The sequence below is a fragment of the Hyperolius riggenbachi genome, chromosome 5 (genome assembly GCF_040937935.1).
Source record: "Hyperolius riggenbachi isolate aHypRig1 chromosome 5, aHypRig1.pri, whole genome shotgun sequence".
NCBI lineage: Eukaryota > Metazoa > Chordata > Amphibia > Anura > Hyperoliidae > Hyperolius > Hyperolius riggenbachi.
The window spans coordinates 23,237,084-23,255,269 of NC_090650.1; positions in this window are offsets into that span (position 1 = coordinate 23,237,084).

Here is an 18,186-nt window from a genome sequence, read left to right on the forward strand (position 1 = left end):
AGCGCATGCAGTGTTATATTATATACCAGTCACTGCACCTGTTCACGGTACCAGTGTGTGTGACAGCTGCACATTTGTAATACCAGTCACTGCATACCTATTCATGTTCACTGCACCTGCGTGACAGCAGCACGCAGTGTTATATACCAGTCACTGCACCTGTTAACGGCACCTGTGTGTCTGACAGCTGCACATTGTATTGATACCAGTCACTGCATACCTGTTCAGTGCACCTACGTGACCGCACGCAGTGTTATATTATATACCAGTCACTGCATACCTGTTCACGGTACCTGTGTGTGTGACAGCTGCACATTGTATTGTAATCCCAGTCACTGCATACCTTTCACTGCACCTGTGTGACTGCACATTGTATTAGTCAAGTCAGTGCATACCTTTCACTTCATCCCCCTGATATGGACAAAACAACAGGCAGAGGCAGACCCAGAGGCAGGCCACCCAGCAGGTCTGTTCGAGGTCGTGCTGATGTGATTTCATGCAGCCCTGGACCAAAGTACAGTGCTCAGAAGAAGGCACGTCCCATCAACTCCCAAGATTGTCAGGACGTGGTTGACTATTTAACACAGAACACCTCATCTTCCGCAGCCAACAGTGCTACTCCAAGCACCACATCCGCTACATTTGACACTTCGCAGGAGTTATTTGGTCGGGAATTCACTGATTCACAGCCATTAATGTTACAACAAGATGAAGGCGCTAAGCAAGTTACACCACCTCATTTGTCTGAGTTAGGCGACACTATGGACGTAACATGTGAGGAGGAGGATGATGAAGTACCTGCTGTTGGTGCAGTTTTGGAGGTGTCTAATACAAGCTGGGGAGGATGATTATGATGATGATGATGATTATGATGATATGGATGACACGTGGTTTCCCAATAGGGTTGATGAACAGGGGGACACTTCAGAGGGGGAGTCAGAGAGGAGTAGGAGGAGATGAGTTTTTGAAAGAAGCAGGGGGAGCTCGTTATCAGAAACAGCTGGTGGCAGTGTCCGGCGCCATGTATCGCCACCTATGGACGGCCAGCCAACATGCCCTTCAACGTCAGCTGCTGACGCCACCATAGTGCCATCGCCCCAGGGCTCAGCGGTGTGGACATTTTTTTGTGTGTCTGCCTCAGATGAGAGCAATGCCATTTGTTCTCTCTGCCACCAAAAATTGAGCTGTGGAAAGGCCAACACTCATGTAGGGATAACTGCCTTACGAAGGCACATGGAGAAAAGGCATTGGAAAGACCACCTGAGGAAAAGCAGCACACAAAAGCAAAGCTTTCTCCCTTGCACCTTCACAATCACAGCCACCCTCCTCCACTCCGCCTCTCACCTTGATCTGTTCCTGCTCCTCTGCCCACAGCAGCAGCCAGGTGTCCGTGAAGGAAATCTTTGAGTAGAAGAAGCCAATGTCTGCCAGTCACCCCCTTGCCCGGCGTCTGACAGCTGGCTTGGCGGAACTGTTAGCTCGCCAGCTGTTACCATACCAGCTGGTGGGCTCTGAGGCCTTCCGAAAATTTGTGGCCATTGGAACACCACAGTGGAAGATACCAGGCCGCAATTATTTCTCAAAAAAGGCGATACCCAAACTGTACCTTGAAGTTGAAAGGCAGGTGGTATCATCTCTGGCACACCGCGTTGGGTCAAGGATCTATCTGACCATGGATGCCTGGTCTGCCAAGCACGGTCAGGGCAGATACATTACTTACACAGCCCATTGGGTCAACCTGGTGACCGCTGGCAAGCAGGGAGTATGTGGCTGACTGTGCAGTGGACCTAGTTGTGACACCTCCATGGCTTGCAGGCAGGCTTCCTGCCACCTCCTCTCTTGCTCCTCCTACTCCTCCTGCTACCTCTTCACTGTCGTCATCCTCCTCCTCCTTGGCTGAGTGGCAGTACAACTCTACTGGTGCTGCGATCTCCTCACCAGCTACACAGCCCCATCTCCCCAGGGCCTATGCTGCATACCAGGTACGATGGTGTCACGCCATCTTAGACATGTCTTGCCTCAAAGCAGAAAGTCACACTGGACCAGCTCTTTTAACAAACAGGTGGATCAGTGGCTGACCCCGCACCAACTGGAGATTGGCAACGTGGTGTGTGACTACGGCAGCAATCTCATTTCAGCTTTGAATGTGGGAAAGTTGACACATGTACCCTGCATGGCACATGTGCTGAATCTAATAATTCCGAGATTTGTGTGTAAGTACCTAGGCTTACAGGACGTCCTGAAGCAGTCTAGGAAGGTGTGAGGGCATTTCAGGTGGTCTTACATGGCCATAGCACGCTTGGCCGATATTCAGCAGAGAAAAAACTTGCCGGTGAGGCGCTTGATTTGCGATAGCCCGACTTGCTGGAATTCAACGATCTTGATGTCCTGCTACAACAGGAGAAAGCCGTAAACCAGTATCTCTACAACTACAGTGAAAGGACATGCTCTGGGGAGATGGGAATGTTCTGGCCGAAGTACTGGACTCTCTTGCAAAATGCCTGCAGGCTCATGCGACGGTTTGAGGAGATGACAAACATGGTGAGTCGCAGTGAAGGCGCCATCAGCGACTTGATCCCATATGCTTTCTTCCTAGAGCGTGCCGTGCGTAGAGTGGTGGATCAAGCTTTGGAGGAGGGTGAAGAGGAACAGTTACAGGAACAAGAGGAAGAGTTGTGGGATCAATTATCAGCAGAACCAGATGTTTCCTCAACACCTGCGGCAGCACAGTGGGGGAGGAGGAGGAGGAAGAGTCGAGTGGGGAAGAGGAGTCAGATGATGAGGAAGGTGGGGTTTTTTTTTTTGAGGAGGAGGCGGATGAACAACCGCAGCAGGCATTGCAGGGGGCTTGTGCTGCTCAACGTTTCCGTGGTATCCTTCGTGGCTGAGAACTTACCTGACATCACTGAGGAAGAGCAAGAGGAGTTGGATAGTACGTCTGCATCCACATTTGTGCAGATGTCGTCTTTCATGCTGTCTAGCCTGTTGAGGGACCCCCCTTTTAAAAAAACTCAAGGGGAATGAGCTGTACTGGGTGGCCACGCTACTAGACCCTCGGTATAGGCACAAAGTGGCGGACCTGTTACCAACTCACCTGAAGGCAGAAAGGCTGCAGCACTTGCAGAACAAGCTGGCAACTATGCTTTACAGTGTGTTTAAGGGTGATATCACAGCACAACGGAATAAAGGTACTACTGCCAATAATCCTTCTCCCATGTCCACGCAGGCAAGGACAGGACGCTCTAGCGATCTCATGGTGATGTTGGACATGCAGACATTCTTTAGTCCAACGCCTCGCCATAGCCCTTCCGGATCCACCCTCCACCAATGCCTGGACCAGCAGGTAGCCGACTGCCTGGCCTTAAGTCTGGATGTAGACACTATGAGCAGTGAAGAACCCCTGGACCACTGGGTGTGCAGGCTTGACCTGTGGCCAGAGCTGTCATAATATGCCATCCAACTTTTGTCTTGTCCTGCCTCAAGCGTCCTGTCAGAAAGGACCTTCAGTGCAGCTAGCAGCGGCCGCTATAATAATATTTCTGGTGCGTGTACATGCCTGCCTAATTTTTCTGGCTGCACTGCGGGCGGCTGCAACAACAAAACAAAAGGCATGTACATGTGTCAATTCCCCTTTGTGATCGTTACTTTGCCGCGGTGAAGGGGCTTGCGTATCACAATGAAGCAATGACCGCCGGCTATATGAGTGTCTCAGGGGGGCACACCCAAGATAATTAGGTTGTTGCTTCATTGTGGACAGACCAGATTCGATCAGCTGGACAGTCACTGTTGTTCTGTCATTGAGCTACCTCAGCTCGGCGACCATATGGGCTTTAAAACCGCCACGGCCTGCACTCTCGCCATGGTACGCACCAGTCCAGCACGGCCGTCACTACACAATCAGCTGTTTGCAGTGCGTTACACAGTGAGTTTGGTGTGTCAGTGTGAAGCAATACTCTAATTACACTCCCTGATTGATGTATACACATGCAAGATGTTTTAAAGCACTTTAGTCCTGCAATTTAGCATGCAATGTGATCTCTGCCCATAAAACGCTGCTGTGCGTCAAATTTAGATATTTCCCCGGGACTTTTGGCGTGTATCCCACTCCGGCGACTCAGCCATGCCCCCCTCCAGGTGTTACACCCCTTGAAACATCTTTTCCATCACTTTTGTGGCCAACATAAATGTTTCTAGTTTTCAAAGTTCGCCTCCCCACTGAAGTCTATTGCGGTTAGCGAAAGTTCGCGCGAACCGAACATTTGTGGAAGTTTGCATTCGAGGTTCGCGAACGTAAAATCGGAGGTTCCAGCCATCTCTAGTTAAAGACAGAAGAGTTAACTTTAGGTTTGTGTGAGGTAAATTGTTTAGTAAATACTACATGCCTTATCACCATGATGATAACAGTAAAAACAGCTCAGAAACATTAAAGACAGGAGATAAGCTTAGTGAATTGAGGCCAATTGTCTATTAGGCGTTGGACAGATGATTTCATAACTTGTGTGACTCTCCGCATGCTTGGCATGCAGGCAGTTAACCTTCCAGAAAAAATCATCAATTCCGACTTACATCAACGCTAAAAAAAAAAAGTCTCCACACCTCAGTGTAATTAACTAATAAAAATGGAGAAATTAGACATCACATAAATTTACAGTTTCCCGGAGTGCGCCTTTCTTTGTCTCTGGCCAGCTGTCTCTCTTCTTCCCAATGAGCAGCTTCTCGAGGGATGCAGAGCTTTACAATCTCAGAAAGATCGTTCATTTTCTCTTCACATTTCATGTGTGGACGTCACAGGATACGTTGCTGCTGGGGAGATTGTGGGACTTATAACTATGGGACTGGGAATCCAACATGAAGGTCTTATTGAATTAAAACACAGGATTAATTATGTTTTACGTGTGGAGTACGTGGTGGAAGCAGAGCGTTAGTCTGTCTTGTCCATGGAGGATAATCAGCGAAGGTGTGTGCCTGTAGATAAGCAGCACGGGGGGACGAGTGACTGGATCTCTACCATTGAGTGTTGGTGTCTCCACTTCCTGTCCCGTGAGTGCTGCTTGATATGATTCCATTCCAGAGCAGTTTGGCTGAACAGGTGAAAAGGTTCTGCTTTCAGATGGTTCTGAATTTCAACACCAATAAGATAAAGTCAATTGGACCAAGGCCAGATTCAACACCTCTATCTCCCATTCCAAATGCAGCCCCTGTCACGGAACAGCCGTGAGAAACTAAAACGCAATTGCGGTCGGTTTGCGACACAATCATTAAACCGAGATGTGATATGTAATCTCCCTCTGCTCTAGGAGCAGCTGGGAGGTTTTGGTTGTAGCTGAAAGAATTCCTGTAGAAGACTGGGGGGAGGTGTTGATTAGCTGGGACAATACTTATGCCTGAGGAGGATGTTTATTTTTGATAATAATTAGAGTCACCAGATGGGGACTCTATTCAGAGAAAGGCTGCCTTCACAGCAGGGGGCTACTCAAAACCTGCTTTCCCCCAGACTATCCGGCACCGATCACGGGCCATCTGAATGCATATGAGGTATGGTTTCTTGTTGATTATATGGAAACTGTACATCGCACAGCTATGAAATTCATATAGTCTTATTCGGTAAAATCTGGCCGTCGGACTGATATGAAATTCATCGCGATCGCCCGTCCGGTTATTGAGGTATGACCCTTCTCAAGAACTGGGTCCGCTGCACTAGCCATGTCTGATGTCATATTAATCTGTATTTTCCGACAAGTATGAATCTGTTATCCCCCTAAATATGACTTGTATCGTTTGTGAGTTACGGCAGTTTATAAGTTTAAAACCTAAAATCTCTCAGAGGAAATGAACTGTCATTGGTTGGTAATTCAGAGGGGGGCCGGCATTGCCACACCCCCAAACCAGCTTCATCAAAAGTATCTGCGAGGGGCCCTTCCCTCAGTCCTCCACATTCCATCTGTATGAGAGCTCTGCTGCTAGCCGAGGACGCATGGCTAGTGGCCATCTTGCTGAACTCTGAATTTTGCTCTGAAACAAAGAACTTTGCGGAACTTGAAACCATTTTGCTTGGACTTTATGATTCTTCCCACAAAAGGACATTTTTCCATGAAACTAAGTATTTTTTCTCCCTCTGTTATTTTTCATACTGGCTATTAATGTTTCAATAATTGTTGATTTTAATAATTTTCTGTAAATATTCATTATTTATATTGCTTTCAATAAACCGACGCTATCGTCAGTTGTTGTTCCAGCTACCCTATTATTCAGCATACACAGAAACTGAACTCAGGTCTCTGAGGAGTCGCTACGATTACTGATATCTAGACAGGATACAGCGTGTTTTAACCGTTTTATTTGCAGGTTGAGGAATAGCCAGTTAGTGAGTTCCTCTGTCTCAGAAAACAGAGGTGGTGGCAGTTATACCCTGAATTAGTGTGTAAGTTGTAATTACGGTAACCCCACAGGCTCCCTTCTGGTCGGGCTGCTGCCCAAATTTCTGTCGGTTCTGCGCAGAGATCGCGACCGCAGCTTGCATGGTCTGTGTGCTGAAACCGATTGGAAGGCAATTTGCGGTCTGACCACTAGGGCTACTGTGACAGCCCCCTCTTTTATCTGTAACACATATGTACAACAACCTCCTTTACATTTCATGTGCAGCCTCCTCTACCATCTGTAGCATCCTTGTACAGCAGCCCCTCCCATTCCATTTGCAGCAGCTCCTCTTCCATGGGTAACATCCATGTACAGCAGATCCCTCCCATTCCATGTGCAGCCCCCTCTTCCATGTGTATCATCCATGTACAGCAGCCCCTCCTATTCCATGTACAGCCCCATCTTCCATGTGTATCATCCATGTACAGCAGCCCCCTCCCATTCCATATGCAGCCCTCTCTTCCATGTGTAACATCCATGTATGCAGCCCCCTCCCATTCCATGTGCAGCCCCCTCTTCCATGTGTATCATCCATGTACTGTAGCCCCTCCCATTCCATGTGCAGCCCCCTCTTCCATGTGTATCATCCATGTACAGTAGCCCCTCCCATTCCATGTGCAGCCCCCTCCTCTATGTGTAATATCCATCTACAGCAGCCCCTGCCACTCCATGTGCTGCCCCCTCTTCCATGTGTAATAATCATGTACAGCAGCCCCCTCCCATTCCATGTTCAGCCCCCTCTTCCATGTGTATCATCCATGTACTGCAGCCCCCTCCTATTCCATGTGCAGCCCCCTCCTCCCTGTGTAATATCCATTTTCAGCAGCCCCCTTCCATTCCATGTGCGGCCCCCTCTTCCATGTATATCATCCATGCTCTGCAGCCCCCCTCCCATTCCATGTGCAGCCCCCTCTTCCATGTGTAACATCCATGTACAGCAGCCCCCTCCTATTCCATGTGCAGCCCCTTCTTCCATGTATATCATCCATGCACTGCAGCCCCCTCCCATTCCATGTGCAGCCCCCTCTTTCATGTGTAACATCCATGTACAGCTGCCCTGCTCCTATTCCAAGTGCAGCCCCTTCTTCCATGTGTATCATCCATGTACAGCAGCCCCCTTCCCATTCTATGTGCAGCCCCCTCCTCCATGTGCCACATTCATGCACATAATAATAATTAAAAACGCGAAAATGTTTTTGATATATTTCACACAATGTTCATTTAAAAAAAAAATTGACACAAACCTGAATAAGGATTTACATATGCTCAGAGTCCGTGTCTCCTTGCATGCACAGAGGTAAAGGTGAAGTTTCGGGAAGGCCAGGCTTCTGGGCTACAAATTTGGCACGTTCAAGTGGAGCCAATACTGGAATAACAAGCTGTCTCTTCTGTAATTACCGCCAGCCAGATCAATACCCTAAATAAGCGCTGTCAGGAGATGGCCTTTAGCTGGTAGCAACGTGTTTATTAAAGCTACCGCCATGAGTCACAAGAGTGGCCTTTTCCGCTGAATTTAAGGCCCATGTCTGCTGCGAGGAGATCACTGACCTCAGCAAAGCCAGGAGGCCTCGTTTCCCGGAGATTTGTGCCCTGATGGAGTACACAGCCTGTTGGCGAGTCGACACCCAACTATTTAGCTCTTGTTCCACGGCCTTCAATTTCACGCCTGCTGATTGCCCTGTCTGTGACAGAAGAACCTGCTGCTGATTGCCCTGTCTGTGACAGAGGAGCCTGCTGCGAGCATTAGACGCTGCCCTGACTGGAATTTATAGATCGCGTTAACTGGAGAAGTGAGGAATAAAAGCGGGAAAGTACAAGGAGGGTTTCCATCACTCTAATAAAGACGCTAAGTTCTGAAAGGAAAACTCCTTCTTCCGCGAAGCTCTGTGCAATATAAAGATGTCGGCCAGCTTTACTGCAAACGCTTAGAGGAAAACTCTGCCTTTGCTACAGGAATTGTTATATGGTATTGTATTTTAGAGCTATGCAAGTCATTCTGCCATTTAAAGAATACCTGACCCAAGGCAACCAAGGCTGGATTTATACTTTTTTCGCCCCTAGCCCAACCTTTTTGCAGCTTCCCTTCTATGTGCAGCCCCCCTCCTATTCCCTGTGCTGTCCCCTCTTCTATGTCTAAGCACAGCAGGCCAGCCTCCTTCAGGTCCCTTGGGCAGCAGCTCCCTATTTCCATGCGTTGCTCCTTATTTGGAGCCTCTGTATTCCATCTGTAGTCTCTTCTCCATATGCAGCAATCCCTCTTCCATGTACAGCCGCCCCTTGGCCAGCTGCCGCCCAATGCCTGGGCCTTGGTGGCCCTCCCAGAAATCTGGGCCTGGAGCTACCAACGCTACCTACAGTAAGCTTAGAGGTATATTCATGCTAAAGCTGCATACCTCTGTCTGTTCTTCTCCTCGTTCATCCAGGTCCTCCTAATCACTCTTTGAAATGCAGTAGAGTCCCAGTGATGAACTCAACTAACCGTCAGTCTCCACCAACCAGACAAAACATCGGCAGAACTCACAGTGGTGAAGGCCAACAGCCTAGGCTGTTTGTGGGCTCTGTTGTGCTAAAGACTGGGTTCAATGGGTCCCCCATGGTTTAGATACTTTCAATTACTATATTTTACCATTTAATACAGAGTTTGTGGTATGTATATGGAGTGGTATATAGCACTGTATTAGCTAGGCCTAATTTTAACATTGAGTCTCAAGCAACCAAACGCTTATCCGGCATCAGACGATCTCCATAGGTACCAGATCCCCCGTAAAGTTGGACTAGTATAGGTAGTAAAGTTGCCCCCTGTATAGGTAGGTACCATAGTTGCCCGCAGTAGGAGTAGTATAGTTGCCCCAGTATAGCTAGTATAGCTGGCCTGGCCCCCAGTGTAGGTAGTATAGTTGCCCCTAGTGAAGGTAGTATAGTTGCCCCCAGTATAGTTGCTCCCGGTGTAGGTAGTATAGTTGCCCCCAGTGTAGATAGTATAATTGCCCCAGTATAGCTAGTATAGTTGCCCCCAGTATAAGTAACATAATTGCACCAGTATAAGTGGTATAGTTGCCTCAGTATAGGTAGTATAGTTGCCCTCAGTATAAGTAACATACTTGCACCAGTATAAGTGGTATAGTTGCCCCAGTATAGCTAGTATAGTTGCCCCCAGTATAAGTAACATACTTGCACCAGTATAAGTGGTATAGTTGCCTCAGTATAGGTAGTATAGTTGCCCCCAGTATAAGTAACATACTTGCACCAGTATAAGTGGTATAGTTGCCTCAGTATAGGTAGCATAGTTGCCCCCAGTATAAGTAACACACTTGCACCAGTATAAGTGGTATAGTTGCCTCAGTATAGGTAGCATAGTTGCCCCCAGTATAAGTAACATACTTGCACCAGTATAAGTGGTATAGTTGCCTCAGTATAGGTAGTATAGTTGCCCCCAGTATAAGTAACATACTTGCACCAGTATAAGTGGTATAGTTGCCTCAGTATAGGTAGCATAGTTGGCCCCAGTATGGGGGAAGCTTGGAAGGAGGGGCAGCAGGGAAAGCAGCGGGGAGGGAGGCCAGAGCCTCCACCTCCCTCACCTGGTTCCCTCCTTCTGGTGCTTCCCCCTCCAGAATAGCGGCGGCAGACAGGAGCAGTGGGCAAGGAATTACTCACCTGCTTCCTGCATTCCAGGCGCTGGTACACAGCGTCATCATCACGTGCCACTGGACTCCGCCTTCTCCACCGCTCAATGGGGGAGATTTATCATCGCATTACCGACAGTTTTTTCTTCTTAATCTGTTTTAACCAGCAGGGAGAACAGTTCTGCATGATAATAAGAACCTTCTTAAAGGGAACCAGAGACGAAGCACCCTCATGTATTTACCATGTATATCAGTGGGAACATTAGAGAAAACACCTATCCTGCTCTCTGTTTCATTATTTACTGTTCAGATTGCTTCTTATCAGCCCTGATAAAATCCCCGACTGAGCATTCAGTCTGGCTTTGTTTAGGAATCTTTATAGCTGAGTCTGTATTCTGTGATGTCTTTTCAAGCCCAAGCCTGCGCCCTTGTGGCTCTGCTCAGGAATCATTATAGCTGAGTCATTATAGCAAAGCCAGACTGAATGCTCAGTCGGGGATTTTATCAGGTCTGATAAGAAGCAAGCTGAACAGTGAAGGATGAAACAGAGAGCAGGGTAGGTGTTTTCTCTAATGTTCCCACTGATCTATATGGTAAAATACATGAGGGTGCTTCGTCTCTGGTTCACTTTAAATCCTTAGTAATAGTGGCAGTTTAGCATGAATTTCTAGAGCTGCACTACAGTTAAGAAAAGTGCAAATCCCCCCTGCTGTGGTGCTCTTCCCCCCCTGCTGAATTCCTCCTCAGAGCCTGCTGCTATCAATACAGCAGGTGTGTTGGTTACCTCAGAAACAGCAATTCCCCTCACACACTGCACTGTCTGAGAGACCTTCCTAGCTCCTCCTATTTTACAACAGTTTTAGAAGGAATCTGCACTATTTAATGATTTCTTAGGCTGTCTGAGACAATTCTGCACGGATTTCTAAAAACCTAGTAATATTTTGTCTCTGACACTCTTGATATATGTGCCCCAATGTGCTCTCTGATTAGCGCAAGCACAGTTATCAGTGGAGAAGGCGGAGACCAGTGCACGTGACGCAGGAAGTAGGTGAGTAATTCCTCGCCCACTCTCCTGTCTGCCGCCACTATTCTAGAGCGGGAAGCGCCAGAAGTAGGAGACCCAGGTGAGGGAGATGGCTCCTCGCCGCTATCCCCGCTGCCCCTTCTTCAGTGCTGCTTCCCCTTCCTGCTCATGGCCTCTGTGGGAGGCTTTGGCGACACCCACCTCCTGTCTGTCACCCGGTGTTCCTCCTGGCGCCCAATGGCAGGAACACCCCTGCTGCACATTTTATCACAGGCCAGGCAGGATATGATTGCATCAAGCCTATGGTAGCTACTTTCCACTAGGCCGAAACATTGCAGTTTGCAGTCTTTTGCCTTACAAAATAACGCTCATAGCTACATCCCGCCACACTCCCGTCACGTTGTCTGAGGGTCTTGTTTAATGAATCCGCAGTGACAGTGAGTTCATTATTCCCGATCCCCCCGGTGTCACCCTCCTGATATTACAAGATGATCTTCGAAGTGTCAGACAAATGCGTCTTAATTAATTTTACCTTTCAGCTTTGAAGGCAAACTGTGAAAACATAATGATGCCACCTGATGTTCCCCTGAAACGTTTCGTGGAAAGATGTTCTGCAGAACATTTTAATGATCCGCTGATGGGCTGCTGTGTTCCAGGAACATCTCATCGCTGTTGTTTACATTCCCATCTCAACAACTCCAACCTGAGTTCTGATCATCTGCAGAGGAGACGCCTTTGCCATGCTTTATATGTTTCATACTTGTACTTGTTTCGTGTTAGCAGGTCTGGGTTTAAGTCTGATACCATAAATTGCGCAGAAAAAGTGGGATCAGCGCATCACCAGGCCGCCCCTGAATGGCCTCAGCTCAGAGATGCGCTGAGCCCCCCCAGGAACTACGAACGCACCTTGAACCAAACAGAGGCTCTGCATATACACCAAAGAAACACTAACAAGTGGGAGCAGCTGACCAGAATTAAATCAAACACAGCAAAGAAATGAACAGCGCTACTTAAAAACAGATGAGTGCTTACCTGCAAAAAAGTGCACACCCCACTCATGGGATTCAAATACACAATGAGCACACACATGACCTGTCTACCACTTGGAGGATGTTAGTTTCACTAACAATTTGCAATTGTTAGGTACTTGTCCCTCCCACTGTCGTAGAAGTCTTTCCTCCATGGGAGGGGACCTAACACTAACCAAAACCTACCTGTGCATATGCATAGCCTGGGCGCGCTACCAGTAAAATTAAGAATTGCGCAGAAAAAGTGGGATCAGCGCATCACCAGGCCGCCCCTGAATGGCCTCAGCTCAGAGATGCGCTGAGCCCCCCCAGGAACTACGAACGCACCTTGAACCAAACAGAGGCTCTGCATATACACCAAAGAAACACTAACAAGTGGGAGCAGCTGACCAGAATTAAATCAAACACAGCAAAGAAATGAACAGCGCTACTTAAAAACAGATGAGTGCTTACCTGCAAAAAAGTGCACACCCCACTCATGGGATTCAAATACACAATGAGCACACACATGACCTGTCTACCACTTGGAGGATGTTAGTTTCACTAACAATTTGCAATTGTTAGGTACTTGTCCCTCCCACTGTCGTAGAAGTCTTTCCTCCATGGGAGGGGACCTAACACTAACTAAAACCTACCTGTGCATATGCATAGCCTGGGCGCGCTACCAGTAAAATTAAGAATTGCGCAGAAAAAGTGGGATCAGCGCATCACCAGGCCGCCCCTGAATGGCCTCAGCTCAGAGATGCGCTGAGCCCCCCCAGGAACTACGAACGCACCTTGAACCAAACAGAGGCTCTGCATATACACCAAAGAAACACTAGGAAACTAGGAAAGACTTCTACGACAGTGGGAGGGACAAGTACCTAACAATTGCAAATTGTTAGTGAAACTAACATCCTCCAAGTGGTAGACAGGTCATGTGTGTGCTCATTGTGTATTTGAATCCCATGAGTGGGGTGTGCACTTTTTTGCAGGTAAGCACTCATCTGTTTTTAAGTAGCGCTGTTCATTTCTTTGCTGTGTTTGATTTAATTCTGGTCAGCTGCTCCCACTTGTTAGTGTTTCTTTGGTGTATATGCAGAGCCTCTGTTTGGTTCAAGGTGCGTTCGTAGTTCCTGGGGGGGCTCAGCGCATCTCTGAGCTGAGGCCATTCAGGGGCGGCCTGGTGATGCGCTGATCCCACTTTTTCTGCGCAATTCTTAATTTTACTGGTAGCGCGCCCAGGCTATGCATATGCACAGGTAGGTTTTAGTTAGTGTTAGGTCCCCTCCCATGGAGGAAAGACTTCTACGACAGTGGGAGGGACAAGTACCTAACAATTGCAAATTGTTAGTGAAACTAACATCCTCCAAGTGGTAGACAGGTCATGTGTGTGCTCATTGTGTATTTGAATCCCATGAGTGGGGTGTGCACTTTTTTGCAGGTAAGCACTCATCTGTTTTTAAGTAGCGCTGTTCATTTCTTTGCTGTGTTTGATTTAATTCTGGTCAGCTGCTCCCACTTGTTAGTGTTTCTTTGGTGTATATGCAGAGCCTCTGTTTGGTTCAAGGTGCGTTCGTAGTTCCTGGGGGGGCTCAGCGCATCTCTGAGCTGAGGCCATTCAGGGGCGGCCTGGTGATGCGCTGATCCCACTTTTTCTGCGCAATTCTTAATTTTACTGGTAGCGCGCCCAGGCTATGCATATGCACAGGTAGGTTTTAGTTAGTGTTAGGTCCCCTCCCATGGAGGAAAGACTTCTACGACAGTGGGAGGGACAAGTACCTAACAATTGCAAATTGTTAGTGAAACTAACATCCTCCAAGTGGTAGACAGGTCATGTGTGTGCTCATTGTGTATTTGAATCCCATGAGTGGGGTGTGCACTTTTTTGCAGGTAAGCACTCATCTGTTTTTAAGTAGCGCTGTTCATTTCTTTGCTGTGTTTGATTTAATTCTGGTCAGCTGCTCCCACTTGTTAGTGTTTCTTTGGTGTATATGCAGAGCCTCTGTTTGGTTCAAGGTGCGTTCGTAGTTCCTGGGGGGGCTCAGCGCATCTCTGAGCTGAGGCCATTCAGGGGCGGCCTGGTGATGCGCTGATCCCACTTTTTCTGCGCAATTCTTAATTTTACTGGTAGCGCGCCCAGGCTATGCATATGCACAGGTAGGTTTTAGTTAGTGTTAGGTCCCCTCCCATGGAGGAAAGACTTCTACGACAGTGGGAGGGACAAGTACCTAACAATTGCAAATTGTTAGTGAAACTAACATCCTCCAAGTGGTAGACAGGTCATGTGTGTGCTCATTGTGTATTTGAATCCCATGAGTGGGGTGTGCACTTTTTTGCAGGTAAGCACTCATCTGTTTTTAAGTAGCGCTGTTCATTTCTTTGCTGTGTTTAAATTTTTAATTCTGGTCAGCTGCTCCCACTTGTTAGTGTTTCTTTGGTGTATATGCAGAGCCTCTGTTTGGTTCAAGGTGCGTTCGTAGTTCCTGGGGGGGCTCAGCGCATCTCTGAGCTGAGGCCATTCAGGGGCGGCCTGGTGATGCGCTGATCCCACTTTTTCTGCGCAATTCTTAATTTTACTGGTAGCGCGCCCAGGCTATGCATATGCACAGGTAGGTTTTAGTTAGTGTTAGGTCCCCTCCCATGGAGGAAAGACTTCTACGACAGTGGGAGGGACAAGTACCTAACAATTGCAAATTGTTAGTGAAACTAACATCCTCCAAGTGGTAGACAGGTCATGTGTGTGCTCATTGTGTATTTGAATCCCATGAGTGGGGTGTGCACTTTTTTGCAGGTAAGCACTCATCTGTTTTTAAGTAGCGCTGTTCATTTCTTTGCTGTGATACCATAAATTGGCTATGGCTGTACAGATTAGAACAGGTCTGTCCAACTGGTGGCCTACGGGCCGAATAAGACTCACTTGCCCAGACTATTTTTTATGTCAGGCCCCCTCCTCTGGCAGGCCCACCTTTTGTTTGTGCCTGTTCCCCCCCCCCCCCCAGCATAGGGAAGGAGGGTGGGAGGCGCTAGGGGAGGGGAGTAAGCCGCCCCTCCATCATCAGGCGCCTGTAGGCTTGTGCTTACAGTACCTTATGGTAAATCTGGCCCTGATATGAGGTATATATGATCAGGGCCGGGTTTGTATTCTTTACCGAGGTCACTGTCAGCACCCACCCCTTCCAGTATAGGTAGCCAAATGAACCCCCCCTGTATAGGTAGCTAGAAGATCCTACGCCCTCCCTCCAGTATAGGAAGCCATATTTCCCTCCCCCTTCCCTCCAGTTTAGATAGCCTGATGATTCCCCCCCCCCTCCCTCCAGTATAGGTATCCTGAGACCCCTTTGCCCCTCCCTCTAGTATAAGAAGCCAGATGACCCTAACCTCCCCTTACATATAGATAGCCTGATGAACCCTCTCTCCCTCTGGTATAGGTAGCCATGTGGCCCTTCCCTTCCCCCTAGTATAGCCTGCTTCCCATCCGCCCTTGATCCTGTGGCGCCCTTGGCCATGGCCTATGTGGCCTTGGCTTAAATCCGGCCCTCTATATGATGGGGTGAGGCACATCCTCCAAAGTATGCTTCATGCAGCAGAAAGTCTAGAACCAGCCCTGCTAAGTTGTCTCCTAGGAGAGAAATTTTCATCTTCTGTTTGAAATAACTTTTTCAGGACACTGAAAAACAGTACCAAAGAGGAGGTGAAACAGAACTGTCAAAAATATTCGAGTATTTTCTTGCTTGCTAGTGGCTTAAAAGGCATTTATGATAAGGTGTGAAAATATCACCTAGGAGAAAATGCAGATGAAAAAAAAAGTGAGTTGAATAAGGACCATTACCACCAGGAATATCAAGCTTCAAGAGAAACCATGAACAAGTATTGAACTTCATCCCAATCAGTAGCTGATACCCCCTTTCCCATGAGAAATCTATTCCTTTTCTCAAACAGATCATCAGAGGGCTCTGTATGGCTGATATTGTGGTGAAACCCCTCCCACAGTGTGATGTCAGGACCATGGTGCTGACATTACACTGTGGGAGCCTTGTAGCATTGTGGGAAATAACAGCTGTTTCCAACTTCCAAAAAAGCAACTTAAAGAGAAACCGTGACGAAGAATTGAACTTCATCCCAATCAGTAGCTGATACCCCCTTTCCTATGAGAAATCTATTCATTTTCACAAACGGATCATCAGGGGGCGCTGTATGACTGATATTGTGGTGAAACCCCTCCCACAAGAAACTCTGAGGACCAGGGTCCCGGCAGTTTCCTGTCTGTGAACCCTGTTGCATTGTGGGAAATAGCTGTTTCTAACTGCCAAAAAAGCAAGCAGCAGCTACATCACCTGCCAGCAGTAAAAATGTCACCATGTGATAAATGTCAGAATGTCAATCAGGGATTTAAAAAATGTTACAATGGACAAACACTGACTAAATCATTTAATACATAATTACTGTACAAATGAAGAACTTTTTTAATTACATTATTTTCACTGGAGTTCCTCTTTAAGTTGTTGTTGCCCGTGAAACGCATTGCAGTTCTTGTTTAGGAGTATGTAAATAAATTGTTGCTTCTCCAATCAACAGCATTTTTGTCTGTTTGTGTGTGGCCGGTCCACCACCGCCACCGGAACATTTTTAAACTTTTTATCGAATTTTATCCTATTGGCGCCTCTGTACTTCCATACATCAAGTCGACCACCCTTGGTGGAAGGGTGACAAACCCTCCTTTCTTCTTTCCACAGAGAGCGACATCTTAGTCCTGAGTGGGGTCAGGCCTAATCTCCCCACCTGCTTATACAGTGGTTGCCTAAGAGCAACCCCGGTTTGTAAGTATAATACTTACGATTTAATCTTCTTCCGTTTTTATTAACATACTACACTATATTGGGCTCTCGGTCTCCTTTTTTATCTTTAAGCAAGCAGCAGTTACTACCAGTGTGACATCACGTGCCAGCAGTAAAAATGCCACCATGTGATAAATGTCAGAATGTAATTCAGGGAAAGGAAACATTTTCCAATGGGCAAACACTGACTAAATAATTTATACATAATTATTGTTAAAATTAAGCACTTTTGTTCATTATATTATTTTCACTGGAGTTCCTCTTTAAATTAACATAAAATACGTGACCACAAAAAAAGCAATACATTTCACAAAGCAAACGAAAAGTCACCACCACATAGATCTCTCTTCTTTTTCCATTCCGGCTTCTTCCTATACGCCGGCGATATTTAGTTACTTTTGATATAAGGTTATTTGTATTGCGGGATTATTGGGTCCAGTAAAACTCTCTGCGATGTAATCTTTAGAAAAAAATACATTTCTATTCTGATAGGCATAAAAGCTTGCATTGAATCAATGAAGCGGGGAGGGGGATGGGGAGGATTTCTGTCCCCGAAGGCTTCGGAAATGTCACAGCGCGCAGAAACGTTTGGAGGGATCAATGCGGAAATGTAAACTTTCTCCGAGCGCGTTTTATAGGAACTATCCCGCCTCTGATAATGAGCGGAGGAACGGGCAGGCGACGTAAGCGCTGGTCCATGGGCGTTATCTATCATTCTCGCAGCTTTCATTATTCCTTTACGGATCTGCGGGCTTAAAGGAAATGTATTAATACAGAAATATTTATATATGAGCTGTTATCAATGGCTGACTCTTCAGGGGAAATTCAGCTGTTTCCAGTGCAGCTCGGTAAATTGCATTGTATGATTATTATTTTGATTCATTTTTCATTTATGTGCATACTAAACATAAGCATTCTACGGAGCGTCTGATGGAAGTGATAGGAGTGCCACAGATTGCTGCCAGTGGATTAGTGCAGGCAGGGCCGGCATTTCTCTGGGGCAAACTGGACAATGGCCCAAGCAGGGGCGTAACTAGAAGTCAACGGGCCCCCCTGCAAGAATTTGAGCGCCCCCCCCCCCTCCCTGGGGCCCGCTCAGGGACGTTTTGGGGAGGGGCGGCAGGAGGGTTTGCACATCGGCAGGGAGGGGGGACAGTCCCCCCCCCTCACCTCGGGCTCTCCCCTCTGCACTCCCCTCCTGCATCTATTAGTGGCAGAAGCGGCGGCAGCTATACCTACCTCCATTCACTGCCGGAGGTCTCCGATCTGTAAGG